The sequence below is a fragment of the Macrotis lagotis genome, chromosome 2 (genome assembly GCF_037893015.1).
Source record: "Macrotis lagotis isolate mMagLag1 chromosome 2, bilby.v1.9.chrom.fasta, whole genome shotgun sequence".
Lineage (NCBI taxonomy): Eukaryota > Metazoa > Chordata > Mammalia > Peramelemorphia > Peramelidae > Macrotis > Macrotis lagotis.
The window spans coordinates 212,165,926-212,178,750 of record NC_133659.1 but is presented as its reverse complement, the minus strand read 5'-3'; the positions used below and the strand labels follow the sequence as shown (position 1 = coordinate 212,178,750).

General features: G+C 38.7%; 1 pseudogene; it reads left to right on the top strand.

Moving 5' to 3' along the window:
• Positions 1–9,477: 9,477 nt before the first annotated feature.
• LOC141511435 (bridging integrator 3-like) lies at positions 9,478–10,408 on the top strand (annotated as a pseudogene).
• The last annotated feature ends 2,417 nt before the right edge of the window (positions 10,409–12,825 follow it).

The following is a 12,825-nucleotide window of genomic DNA, read 5'->3' as shown; positions in this document are numbered from 1 at the left end:
GTGGACACTTGTAGATCAGAGCACAGACCCAGAGAGTAGTAAACCCACTTCTTTATACATCATACAACTTTGGAAGAACTGAAAACTTACAATTCCCTAGAAGTACCACTGAAAACAGCTGCACAAAAGCCCCTGATGCTTGCAACTATGCACAGTCCACCCTGGAAACAGATAAAAATCAAGTAATGGAAGGAAAATGAGCAGACAGAAAAAAACTCTGACCATAAAAAGTTACTATGGTGACAAGAAAGATCAAAACATATATCCAGGGGTTGCTAGGTGGCACAGTGGATAGAGCACCGGCCCTGGAGTCAGGAGTACCTAAGTTCAAATCCAGCCTCAGATACTTAATAATTACCTAGCTGCGTGGCCTTGGGCAAGCCACTTAACCCTAAAAAAAAAAAAAGAAATCTATCTTATTCCACAAGAAAATAGGGAGGAACAGGTATATGAGAAAGATAGTAGCATGACAGAAGGGAGGACAGATTGGGAGAAAGGGGTAGTCAGAAACAAAACATTTCTGAGACAGGATAAGTTGAAAGGAGAGAAAGAATAAAATGAATGGGTAGAAACAGGATGAAAGGAAATATAGTTATTAATAGTAATTGTGAAAAAATGAAGCAAATTTAAAATGGCCTCATTTCTCAAATATATGTAGAACAGAGTCAAACTTGTAAACATGAGTCATTTTTCAATTGGTAAATGATCAAAAGATATAACAGTTTTCAGATGAGGTAGTCAAAGCTATCCTTAGCCATCTGAAAAAATGCTCTAACTCGTTACTGATTGGAGAAATCCAAATTAAAACAATATTGAATATTACCTCATGCGGATTAGATTTTCTAATAGGACAGAAAAGGAAAATGACAAATGTTGGAAGGGGATGTGGGAAAAAATGAGACATTAATACATTTTTGGTAATATGAACTGATCTATCCATTCTGTAGAGCAATTCACAGCAATGCTCAAAGGGGCTAAAACTATGCCTATCCTTTGACCTAGCAATACCACAACTAACACTATATTACAAAAGATAAAATAGCAAAAAGAAATAGATTCTAATATGTACAACATTTAGAGTAGGTCTTCTCTGATGGCACCAAATTAGAAATTGAGAGCAGGCCTATCACTTAGGAAATGACTAAACAAATTGTGACATGAGACTATGATGAAATACTATTCTGCTACAAGAAATGATGAACAGATTGCTCTCATGGAAACCTGAAAAACCTTGCATGAACTGATGTACAGTGAAATGTACTGTGTACAAAGTAATAACAATATTATAAGATAAACAGATGTGAATGATTTTTCTATTCTCAGCAATACAATGATCTGATAGAACACTGAAGGACTTAGAATGAAAAATAGTATCCATCTCAAAAAGAACTTATGGTGTCTGACTACAGATTGAAGCATATATTTTTTTAACTTTCTTCATTTTTCTTGAAAGATTTTTATTTCTATACAGTTTTACATGTCTATGATGGAAATGTTTTACATGACTATACATGCATAGCCTATATCAAATTGTTTGCTTTCTCAATGAAGTAAGAGGCAAAGGGAGAAAGGAAGAGAGAGAATATTGAACTCAAAGTTTTAAAATGAATATTAAAACAAAGGAAAGATGATAGCTTTGCTAACAACTTCAGAGTGAACATTAATGTTGTGATCAACCAAGTAGGGCATGGGATGAGCATCTTAACTTCCACTTAGTCCCCATGTGGTAATGAACATATGCCACCACAATTTTTTTTTTAATCTTCAGGTTTTTTGTTTGTTTTTACTGATCTTTAAAAGAGAATCAGATTTTTCTTCACCGATTGAGAAGGCGAGCAATATGATACCTATTTACATATAATACATATACATGCAAAGCATATTTCCAAAAGACCTCCTACAAAAAAAACACATGAAAAACAGGAAAAATATGCTTCATTCTGGGCTCTTAAGTCCAGCAGTTCTCTCTCTGAAAGTGGATAGTATTTTTGATAATAAGTCTTTTGGAATTGTCATGGATCATTATTTTGATCAGAGTAACTATGTCTCTCATGGTTCATTTTTTTTTAATTTATTTTTTATTCTCATTTTGTACAAATGTTTTTTTTACATTAATAAAATATTCTTGTTTACAAGTAAACCAAATACCCCTCCTCCCCCATGAATATAGATAGACTTGCTTGGGCGAAAAAAGTAAAGGGGAGAGAAAAAAATTAAAATAAAAAAAATAATAGTAATAGTTGTAGATATGGCCAGCGCAATGGAAGAAGCACCAGCCCTGGAGCCACTAGCACCTGAGCCCATATCCAGCCTTGTAAACCCAACAATCACCCAGCCGTGTGACATGCAAGCCACCTGATCCCCACTGCCCTGCAAAAACCAAAAAGAAGAAAAAAAAAAGACCCAAAATAAAATAAAATAGTAATAATAGTAGGGGTGGCTGGGTGGCAGACAGAGCATTGGCCCTTGAGCCAGGAGCACCTGGGTCCAAATCCGGCCCCAGACACCCAAAGATCATCCTGCTATGTGGCCCCAGGCAGGTCATCCAGCCCCACTTGCCCTGCACCCTCCCCCAAATAATGATAACAAAAAATGTGCTTGAGTCTTTGTTCCAACACCAACAACTCTGTCATGGGTGGATCTCATTCTTTCTGATAAGTCCATCATAAACATTACTTCCATATTTTTCCACTGTTGCTATTGCTGATCGCAACTCCCTCCTTTCTTATTTCTCCACTACCATGTACTCTATTTTCTCTCTCCTTTCACTCTGACTCTGCTGTAGGGTCATTGACTGACTCAGCAGACAGATCCCTGGTCCTGGGGCCAAGAAGCCCTGAGACCCCATACCACCCCTTAGGCCCAGAATCTACCTGGCCCTATGGTCCTGAGCAGGCCTTCCAATCCCAGCCCCTTGCAAGAAGTAAGAAAGAAAATGTGTTATATTTGACCACTCTCCCCACTATGGTCCATCCTCTCCTCCTTTATTCATATCCCCACCCCTTCCCCCTGCTCCCCCCTCCTTCTTACTCCAAATGTCTATACCCCATTGAGTATATATGTTGTTTCCTCTCCTAGCCATCTCTGATGAGAGCAAAATTTCCCCTTTTCCCCGTTGCCTCCCCCCTTCCATATCATTGCAATAGCTCACTGTAATGAAAAAAAATTTTATGTGAAATATCTTGGACTATTCCCCCTCTCCTTTTTCTTTCTCCCATTACATTTCCCTTTTTTTTTTTTATCGACTCCATTTTTACACCATATTTTATGTTTGAATTCAGCTTTCTCCTGTGCTTCAACTATAAAAGCTCCCTCTACCTGCTCTATTAACTGAGAAGGGTCATATGAGTATTATCAGTGTCATTTTTCTATGAAGGAATACATGCAGTTCATCCTCATTAAGTCCCTCATATTTCCCCCCTCTCCTCCAATCTCCATGCTTCACCTGAGTCCTGTATCTCAAGATCAAACTTCTGTTCAGCTCTGGCCATTCCAAAAGGAACATTTGACATTCCCCTGGTTCATTGAAAGTCCATCTTTTTCCTTGGAAGAGGACATTCAGCCTTGCTGGGTAGTTCATTCTTGGCTGCATTCTAAGCTCTTTTGCCTTCCGGTATATTATATTCCAAGCCCTACGAGCTCCCAATATAGTTGCTGCTAAGTCTTGTGTGATCCTGACTGCAGCTCCATGATATTTGAACTGTGTCCTTCTGCCTGCTTGTAATATTTTCTGTTTGACTTGGGAGTTCTGGAACTTGGCTATAATATTCCTAGGGGTTGGTTTTTTGGGATCTCTTTCTCTGGGGGATGGGTGGATTCTCTCCATTTCTATTTTGCCCTCTGCTTTTAGAATATCAGGGCAATTTTCCTGTAGTAATTCTCTGAAAATGATGTCAAGGCTCTTTTCCTGATCATGACTTTCAGGTATTCCAATAATTTTTAAATTATCTTTCCTAAGTTTGTTTTCTATATCAGTTGTTTTTTCAATGAGATATTTCACATTTTCTTCTAATTTTTCATTTTTTTTTGTTTTGAAGTATTGAGTCCTGATTTCTGGTAAATTCATCAATCTCCCTGAATTCTATTCTTTGTCTGAAGGATTTGTTCTCCTCAGAGAGTATTCTTGTCTCTTTTTCCCTCTGGCCAATTTTGCTTTTTAAAGCATTCTTCTCCTCAATAACTTTTTGAACTATTTTATCCATTTGACCTAAGCTGGTTTTTAGCATGCTGTTTTCTTCAGAATTTTTTTGGATTTCCTTGACTAAGCTGCTGACTTCATTTTCATGTTTTTCCTGCATCTCTCTCCTTTCTTTTCCCAGTTTTTTTTCCAACTCCCTCATTTGATTTTCAAAGTCTTTTTTGAGCTCTGTCATAGCCTGAGCCCAATTTCTGTTTTTCTTGGAGTCTTTAGATACAGGAGCTTGGACTTCCTCATCTTCAGACTGAGTATTTTGATCCTTCTTGGGCTCATTTGCAAAATATTTCTCAATAGTCTTCCTTTTGTTTCTCTGCTTGCTCATTTTCCCAGCCTGGGCCTGGTTTGGGGGTGCTTCCTGAGCTTTTGGGACACTCCCACAAGGGTCTCAGTGTGAGGCTCTGTCCTCCCTCCTGGTCTGTGAATGACCATAAGCCACGGGGATGAGGTGGGGGGGCCCTGCTGTTCTACAGGGGGGCCTAGACTGTGATCAGGATCTGAATGTGGTCAGAGCCCCAGAGTCCTGTTCCAGGGGCAGAGGACCAAGCTTGCAGTTTCTCTTCACTCCTCTCCCTCAGTTCAATGGGCTCATGCCCTGGGGGCTCCTGCTTACTGGCTCTGCCTGCTTCTGTTTCTGGCTCTGGGTTGCAGAAAGACCAAGCTGCTCCCTGTGTGCCCTGAGGGCTGGGCTCCACATGCTTGCTCTGGCAGAGGTCCCCCGCTGTTCCCCCACTTTGTGCCCGGTGCTCCTCAGGGTGCAGCTCAGGAGACTCCCCTGCTGCTGTGAGCTGAGACCTCCAACGCCCTGGGGCTGCCTCCCGGAGGCTGAGGTTCTTTGGCTCTGGTGGGCCACCCCTCTCGCAGGCCACCCCTCTGACCCCAGGAAGCAGAGCCTTTCTGCTCTTTTCCAGGTTACCTTGAGTAGGAGAACTGCCTCACTGGGTCCCTTTGTGGGTTCTGTCTCTCGAAAGTTTAGTTAGAGTTTTATCAGAGAGCTCCTAAGACTCGATCCCTTCTTGTCGCCATCTTGGCTCCGCCCCTTCATGGTTCATTATTGTTACATTACTGCTGTTACTGTGGACAATGTTCTCCTGATTCTACTTAATTCACTCTACATCAATTCATTAAAGTCTACCCAGGTTTTTCTGAAGTCATCCCTTCCATCATTTTCTTACTGTTTTTCTGATCTGAAATGAAGAACAGTCTTGTGATGAAAGAGTCTAAAAGAATAGCAAGATTTAACTAACAACTGGCACCCTGAAGTTCAAAGCATCAACAAACAAATCTAGTGAAAAACCAGTGTATCAATAGGGCAGCATACTAGATAAGACATAGTAATATATTGACCCAGTGGCGGCTAGGTGGCATAGTGGATAAAGCACCGGCCCTGGAGTCAGCAGTACCTGGGTGCAAATCCCGTCTCAGACACTTAATAATTACCTAGCTGTGTGGCCTTGGGCAAGCCACTTAACCCCGTTTGCCTTGCAAAAACCTAGGAAAAAAAAAGAAATATATTGACCCAATAGGTGAGAATTTGTATCTTGCATATAGTTAGCCCAGGAAGTGAGAGCATATTTGTTAGGTATTCTATTACCATAAGACATCTTGTTAGAGACTTGTAAAAAGGAAAAAAAGAATCACAGAGTCTAGAGTCTTGGGGTATGTGCTCATCATCTATGTTCCTTAGTTGACTTGTTCAGAATTTGGTACTTTAAGTTGGTTCCCATTCTCCTCAGGAGAGAGTATAATTTCCAGTGTAAAAGATTTATTTATATAATTCTTTGTCATCGTGATCCTTTTTTTAGGTTTTTTGCATGACAAACGGGGTTAAGTGGCTTGCCCAAGGCCACACAGATAGGCAATTATTAAGAGTCTGAGACCGGATTTGAACCCAGATACTCCTGATTCCAGGGCCGGTGCTTTATCCACTCCGCCACCTAGCCACCCCTGTCATTGTGATCTTACAAAAGTTAATAGATATTAACTAGTTAATCAATATTAAGAGAATAGATGCAACAAGGGCTTCTAAGTGAAATGTTAGAAACTTTCAACTTCTCAGGATCATTCCTAGAATCAGGTGCCTTCTGGGGACCCAATTTACCATTGCAAGAAAGGATTGGGATATTAAACCCAGAGCAGAGTGTTAATAGTAAAGATATGTGTGTAAGTGGTAAGGTGGAGAAGTTAGTCTAGCTGTGAGAGGGGAGGTGACCTATATATCAAGTAGCAAGAACTTCTTCAGAAAGGTCTCCCATAATAATGTACTCTAGTTCTAGTATTTAAGAAACTGGAACTTTCTAGAATATCTAGTTAAAATGAAAACTCTCTTGGGAGGAATAATATTCACCAATTATCAGCAATTAATACTTTAATGCTACTTGATCATCCTGTTATGTAGCTCCCCAAATATGAAATTGATATCCTATCCCAGTAAGAAAAAAGGAAATCATGGAAGTTTTAATTCCTGTCTGGTGACTCAATCAAATCATTGAACTTCAGGTATTTTCATGAAATAAATCGTGGATGTTGCATCTTTATGATATTAATATGTACTTAGTTTCTTTACTATCACTTGATTCTCCTACCAATATGACCTTTCAACAATCTTTTTTTCCAACATCATGCAGGTCATGCCATCTAACAATAGGTGAAGACAGGGTTCCATCTGTGTTCTTCTTTTCTTCTACAGTTGTTCACTTAAGAATCTCATCAGCTCCCATGGATTGAATACATTCTTTCGTGATGATTCTAAAAATCTATCTATCCTGTCCCAACACCTCTGCTCACTTCCAAATTCTTCTTAGACATCTTGCACTCAATATCTAAGAGTCATCTCAATGTTGGGACTTCTCAATGCCCCAGGAAGCTCCTTTTGGGGATAACCTTATCATCTATAAGATCCCATGAAATTTCACTTTACCACTACCTCTTTGAATGGAAGGCAGGACCACAAACTAGGACTTTTTTTTATTGACTTCTACACCAAACCCCAATTTTGGACACCTTTCCTCCCCCCACCCCTGCCTCTCCCCTTTCAGGCTTTGGCATGTTTTAGAAGTTCCTTGAGGGCAGGAAATACCTTTCTTTTTTTTGAATTTGTAAACTTAGTGCTTAGTCTAGCACCTGACGTACTGTAGGACATTAATAGATATTTATCCACTATTGACATGTCTAAAATAGTCACTCCTAGTCTCTAGTGTTCTTGTTCTTTACTCATCATATTTATGGTCAAACATTTAGTTAATTCACTCCTAAAAAGATCCTAGATTTTGAATTTCATTTCCTGCCTGCAGTTGCAATAGAAGCACCAAACCACAGGCCTTGAACCCTAGGCTGGATGTTCCCTGTCTCTCTTCTAAAGGTAACTGACTGGAATCTCAACCCTTCTTTAATCTAATTCCTTCCCTTTTTAAATTATTTCCCACTTATTTTGTACATTGTTTCAACATATTGTTTACTTGTCTCCCACATTAGATTGTGAACTCCTTGAGGATAGGAACTGTCTTCTGCTCTTTATGGTATCTCCAATTTCTAGCCCAGTGCCTGAAACATAGAAGTCATTTAATAAATATTTATTTTCTTCTTCCTTTGTATGAATACGTAGTCCAGGATGGGCAGGGGGGAAGAACATCTAGACCACAGCTATTTTGGCCTAGTGTTGCCAAGGCAAACACAAGTAGAACTCAAAACTCAATAAATCTAGGTGTTTTTTCTACCAGTGAATTAAATGTTTGACTAAATATAGGCTACTAATGCTATCATAAATGTCCAGATGGTCTTTGGCAGCACAAAGGTTTCCCACCCTTGAATAAACAAGAATTTGGAGAAACATTCCCTACTAAATGTTGAAATTTAAATGGTGAGAGTGATAGAAACAATTGTTGAAAAAAATAAAATAATAAGAAAATTTCATAAATTATTTTCATTTTAAAGGGAAAAAAATCCTATGAATCTGCCAAATTAATACAATCCAGTTCCCTGGAGAATAATATGTGTCAAACTCAGAACTTACACTGAGATATGTCTGGCCTCAAAACTGATCTTCTACCATTTAATCACTCTATCTTTACTATCATCACAAAAGAATGTAGGCTTTTTCAAGGCAGTCAATATTTAATTTTTGTTTTTGTACCCCAGTCATTAATATGGTTTTTGGAACACAAATGACATATAACAAATATTGTTCATAGATTACTTGTTCGTTATACATTGTAATCACCAACATCACTAAGAAACCTAAAATGCCAAGATATTTATTAAATAATGTTTTCAAAGAACTGATAGAATGCTATTTCCACTTTGTTTCAGAAATTTGTTGATTCCCCTCATTATTATTTTATGTATAACTTTATTATTGAGTGGAACAACAAGGTGACAGTGGATAGAGTACTGCCTTGGAGTCATGAGGACAGGAGTTCGAATCCAGTCTCTGTCATTTACTAGCTGTGTGAACTTGGGCAAGTCACTTAATTTTGTTTACCTTGTTTTCAGGGCCATCTCCAATCATCTTGATTCATCTCTGGAGGATAAAATGAAGCTGGTGACTTAACATGGCACCCACTTACTCAAATCTCATTCATAAGCCTGTCATGGCATCATGAACCTGATGTTATGGTCTTCTTTGAGAATGAAAGGCAAATATTAGTACTATTATTATTGAATTTTGTTTTAATATCATCTACATTCATCAACACATCTTTCCCTATTATACCTCCCTGAAAGTTATCCAAAATAACAAAATAGAAAAACAGGGAGGAAAGAAAGCAAAAGTATTATAGGATAACTAGCAACACATCAAAAGAAGAAGATTATATATAATATTCTAAACCAATAGAAATCCTATTCAAAGAAATAGAGGTAGATGTCTTCTCATATCTCTTTTTAGGGACAATTTTTTTGGTCATTATAATTTCTTGATATTACATTTTAATTTTTTTGGTTGTTTTTACAATTTTCATTGTAGTGATATCTATTTTTTCTCAGGTTTCATCAGTTAGTCAAAGTCTTTTCTAGCATTTCTTTTATATAATATTCATTTTCCTTTTTTTCCACAGTAATATTCCATTGCATTCGTGTACCATAATGTTTTGCTTAGTAGTTTATTTTTTTAATCAGTGGACATCTTTTGTTTTTAGTTCTTTGCTACTCTACTCCCTCCAAAATAAATGCTTCTAAAATGTTTAGAAACATAAGAAATTTGTTAAAACTTTGTTAGGGTGGCAAAGTGGACTGAGGCCTAGGCTGGGGCCACAACGCACAGCTTGGACTCCAGGGCCGCCACCATGAGCTGGATTCCATTCAAAACTGGGCAACCCAAGAAATAGATTGTCCCCAAAACAGTGGAGAAAGACTTTGAAAGAGAATGTGAGGGGCAGCTAGGTGGCACAGTGGACAGAGCACCAGCCTTGGAGTCAGGAGTACCTGAGTTCAAATCCGGCCTCAAAAACAATAATTACCTAGCTGTGTGGCCTTGGGCAAACCACTTATCCCCATTGTCTTGCAAAAAAATAAAAACTAAAAAAAAGAGAATATGGAAAACTCCAACAGCTGGAGGATCAGACCAAGAAGCTGCAGAAGGACCTGAAGAAGAGCACCTATGCAGATCTAGCCATGTCCAAATCAGCTATTAAGATTTCTTCTGATCTCCTCTCCAACCCCCTTTGTGAGTACAATCAGGAATTTTTAAACATGGTGACTGCACTCGATACAGCTATGAAACAATGGATGCCTTCAACCAGGAACAGGTGAGTCAGATCCAAAAGACAGTGACTGAACCCTTAAAAAAGTTTGGTAGTGTCTTTCCCAGCCTCAACATGATGGTGAAGAGATGGGAACTGGCCCTACAGGACTACAAACAACTGCAGTCCAGTCCAAGGTGGAAAAGTATGAGGAAAAGGAAAAAACAGGACCAGATCTAGCCAAATTCCACCAAGTAAAGAAGAGCTCCGGCCTGTGAAGGATGACTCTGAAACCAAGAACAGACAACTCCTGGAGAAGATGCCTCATTTCTACAGCAGCCACCTTGATTACTTCCAGCCAAGCTTTGTGTCCTTGATCCAGGCACAGGTTGTATACTACACTGATATGCACAAGATCTTCAGAGACTTAACCCAACAGCTGGACCAACCTTGTCATACTGATGAGCAGAGGGAGCAGGAGAATGAGACAAAGCTGAGTGAACTCTGAGCCCTCTCCATTGTGGCTGATGACTGAACTCTACACTGAATCCCCACTAGGGCAGAGATCTTCATGCCATAGCCACTGTCAAATCCAGGAAAGCCAACTTTGTGTTGAAGGACATGACCCACTGGCAAGGGAGGAAAGACAGCATCTGCTACCTTTCACTGGCCCTTTGATCAAGTCTAACCCTCTTATGAGAAATCCCCCCCCATTCCCCCTCTCACAAACCCTCTAATTGCAGTTGGTCTCATTTTAGTGCCATGCCATAGAATGTCTGACTCCAAGCAAGCTACTGCCTCTTTTGGAGAGGGACACTAGAAGACAGTGAAACTAGATAATTAGTATAAAAGGAACAGACATGAGGGCTCTTATTTCCAAGTGGTCCTCCATATAGCTGTTTCCTGCCTCAGTCTAGAGCAGAAGGTAAGAAGTCCAACAGCAAAAAGTATGGGCCAGGCAGCTCAGACTGGGCCAGAACATTGAAGTCTTCAAGTCAGGAAATTTTGGGATTTTAGGCCATTTTATCTCAAATACCCTGATTTGTTTTACTGTTTTGTCTCAGTAGTCTAGCCTTACTTCTGGTGGTGAACCTTTCACCTCACATGTCATTTTGTCTGAGTTAGAGATAAGGCAATAACTTGAAGGGACAAACCAAAGCTGTTGTCTTCCTTAATCTGCCCAGGCAATGGAAGAGAAACCTGTCCCAGCTTCCAAGTGTTAAGGAAAAGCTAGTTTGTCTTCATCCTGTGCCTCAATCAAGCAAAGAGTTCTAAGTTTTCTACTGGAGATAACCTTCTGGGGTCTGGAAACTAGCTTAAAATGCACATTTAACGCTGTTTCTCTATTCATCTGTCAACTCTGGAGCTCCATGGAAAGAGCAAAAAATTCTGAGCTTCCCTGATTTCAGAACTGGGGATTATATTTTTTCAAGGAAACTTAAAATAAAGCCTACACATATTGCTGGTTGCTTAAAAAAAACTGTTAGGATATATAACTAACAGAGAAATCTTTTGGTGAAAGGGTATTGAAATTTTAGTTGCTTTCTATACATAATTTTTCCAGAATAGATAGACCAAATAGATTTTACCAGGAAAATGTGTGCTTGTCTTTCCATAAAAGCTTCTCCATTGGGGTAGCTAGGTGGTGCAGTGGATAAAGCACTGGCCCTGGAGTCAGGAGTTCTTGGGTTCAAATCCGGTCTCAGACACTTAATAATTACCTAGCTGTGTGGCCTTGGGCAAGCCACTTAACCCCATTTGCCTTGCAAAAACCTAAAAAAAACCTTCTCCATCATTTAACCATTATCATATTTTAATTTTTGTATATTTTTTGGATTTAAGATGAAACCTCAGGGATTTGATTTGCATTCACTTATTAGTAACTTATAGCACATTCATCTGGTGATCAATAGCTAGCAATTTATCTTTTGAGAATGATTTTTTCATACCCTTTCACTACTTATTTGTTAAAAGAATAATTTTGTTACTTTTTATTTCTGCCAATTTTGAAATATTTTGCATATCAGAATGTATCATAAATAATCCATACAAAGATTTGTTTCATCTCCCATTATAGCTGAATTAATTCTATTGAAGAAAAAAAGCCTTTCTATTTAATGTTATCAAAATTTTTCTATTTTATCCTTTGTCCTCTATTTACTGAAGAATTTATTCATATTTGATGTTATATGTTGGTGGGGCAAATGGGTGTTGAGGAAAGATCATTATCTCTGTTAAAAGTTAAGTCCTTTTCAGGACTGCTCATCTAGCTTTGATATTCACATTTATCCAAATCTTACCTGTGGTTCCAAGATCCTATAATGTGTATATACATATATAAATCCGAAAATCTGATTCAGGGTAACTGATAGGGCTCAACCCTATTGGTAGATTAGTGGAAGTGTCTAACCTAAACATAAAGAGACTTCTCCCAGCAAAATGGGTGAATATAAGCAATTTGTTCCAGCAGTCCATGAAGGCAGTGGAAGTAGGAACTATGTAGGAACATTGCCAAGATTATACACTGGATCCTGAGCCATTGCCAGTTTTCTTGACTTTGTCTTTATATCCCTTTATATCTTTGTCTTTATATTCCAATGACTCTGGAAGGGAAAGTTGACTTCACTGACTTCATGCAATTCTTGCCTCACTTAAATTCAATTTGTGTTGAGTCAAAAAACATCACCAATATCATTGTACTATTTTTATCTATCTCAAAATCTTGTGGTATAAGGTGAAGTTATGAAGCAGCAGGTACATATAGATTGGGCATTGTAGCTTTGATCCTACACACAGGTGGCTCAGGCCATAGTATTGTCTTCTTACATATAGCCCCCATTTGTTAGAGCAATCTTTATGAATGACAATATTGGTTAATAAATCCCTACCTCCCTCCTTCCTAAAAAAATTTATGAAGATAATTCCCCTCATCATTGTTACATGGGATGTACA